Consider the following 2,592-nt stretch of genomic DNA (forward strand, 5'->3'; position numbering starts at 1 on the left):
TAATGCAAATTTACTTTTTGAAGATATAACCAAAAAAAAAAAAATTAGTATTTTTTTAAATAATGAAAATGTAATTTTTGAAGATATACTTGGTATTATCTTTTCAAAAGGCTTTTTTCAAGGCCAATATTGATATATTTTAGAAAATTTTGGAAGTATGTATTTCTTTAAAGAGCTTGAGAAAAAGAAAAAAAGCTCGCCTAACGTCGACTTGGGGTTGTCTCGCTTTGAGGACATGCATGATATGCAAATGCAAGGATCGTTATCCACATTATTGACCACAAGAGAGAGAGAGACCACCACCACCACCACATTGCTTATGTGTTGTGTGTGTGTGTGTGTGTGTGTGTGTGTGTGTGTGTGTGTGTGTGTGAGAGAGAGAGAGAGAGAGAGAGAGAGAGAGAGAGAGACCATGACATTGCATGTGTGCATGCACATGTACATTTATGAGGGGGAGAGAGAGAAAGAAAGATTTTACCGTTGAGCTCATAAACTTTTCAAATTTTCAAAATATTATTTTTTAGCATTAGTATATTTTTAAAAGGATAGCTAAATTTTTTCACATGTAGAAAATCGATTAAATGCCCGACAAAGACCAACCTTCACATTAACACCCCAAATGGGTAGAGAGATTCCCAAGTTGATGGACCTTTTACCAATTCTTGGATATCTTGTTCTTTCTATTTTTAAGAGTTAACATGTGGGCCATGCTTAAAAATCTATAAATTCCTTAAATTTTGGCAGGCAAGGATGCCAATCTAAAATCAACGAGAGAGAACACCCCAAATGGGTAGAGAGATTTCCCAGTTGATGGAACTTTTATCAATTCTTGGATATTATGTTCTTTTTATTTTTAAGAGTTAGCATGTGGGCCATGTTTAAAAATCTATAAATTCCTTAAATTTTGGCAGGCAAGGATGCCAATCTAAAATCAGAGAGAGAGAGAGAGAGAGAGGACAATTGTTTAGTGCCGTATTTAATGTGTTGAAATGCAAAGTCCAACAAATGATGCAAGAGGAGAGATAAAGACATAACAAAGTGCTCGCGTGTAGCAACAATCTAAAGTGACTTTAAAAGTTACAAGACAAGCCTTCAACAAAAGTGATTATCTATGGGGAGGAAGAGGAGGGGAGAGAGAGAAAGAGAAACAAGAAGAAAATTTTTAATGCCATCAGAACAATCCCAAAAGATATATCTCACAACATGGGTAAGAATAAAGTTATTTTTGTTTCATCTTTTCTCTCTCTCTCTCTCTCTCTCTCTCTCTCTCTCTCTCTCTCTCTCACACACACACACACACACACACACACACACACACGTCTTGCTAAAAGGAGAATTTGAAATGTTGTAGGAACATCCAATGAGATCTCAAATATCTATCCGATGGTAGAGAGAGAGAGAGAGAGAGAGAGAGAGAGAGGCAGACCAATCATAGCCATCTATATTTTTCTTTTCAAAAAAATGAGAAAGAGGAGTTCTCTTTTCCTTTTTAACTGTCCACCTCACATAGTCAGTTCAACTAGAGGTTTTCTTTTTTTTTGGGGAGGGGGGCGGGGGGGATGAGGGGAGCATAGAAACTTTGAATGTCCTAGTTACTGTATTGGAACAGTAGCAAAATGCCTCTCTATGACAAATGTGACAAACTCAAGACATATGTGACAAATATTTTCTTCAATCATATATATGTGTGTGTGTGTGTGTGTGTGTGTGTGTGTTGTGTGTGTGTGAGAGAGAGAGAGAGAGAGAGAGCACGCACTATGTGTACATATAGAAATAATTGGAACATATCATGATGTCTCAAGACCTATGTGACAAATCTTCGCTTCAAGCATGTGTGTGTGTGTGTGTGTGTGTGTGTGTGTGTGAGAGAGAGAGAGAGAGAGTGTGAGAGAGATAGATAGAGAGAGAGAGAGAGAGCATGCGCTATGTGTACATATAGACATAATTGGAACATATCATGATGAATCAAGACCTATGTGACAAATCTTCACTTCAAGCATGTGTGTGTGTGTGGTGTGTGTGTGTGTGTGTGTGTGTGTGTGTGTGTGTGTACACTATGTGTACATATAGATATGTATATATGTATACATGCATCCATACATACGTACAAGGATAGAAGCAAGTAAGAGATGGAGCAGAGATATTGAATCCAATTGCGTTCCTATCATTGAAACCAATTCTAGAACTCACTCCATTTATAAAAAAAGTTTTATTATTACATTGAATTCTCTTAGATTTCATCTTTTTCACACCATGCTAACTTATCTAATCTCTATAATCAACCTTGGTAGCATTGCTAGATCAAGGTAGACCAAATGAAGGAATCTCTCTCTCTCTCTCTCTCTCTCTCTCTATATATATATATATATATATATATATACATATACATAATATATATATAAATATATATATATATATATATAATATAATATACATATACATATATATACATATACATACATATACATATATATATACATATATATATATACATAACATATATACATATATATATATATACATATATATATATATACATATAAATATATATACATATATATATATATATATATATATATAACACACACACAC

Source organism: Adiantum capillus-veneris, chromosome 2, assembly GCF_014529385.1.
Source record: "Adiantum capillus-veneris isolate H3 chromosome 2, ASM1452938v2, whole genome shotgun sequence".
Lineage (NCBI taxonomy): Eukaryota > Viridiplantae > Streptophyta > Polypodiopsida > Polypodiales > Pteridaceae > Adiantum > Adiantum capillus-veneris.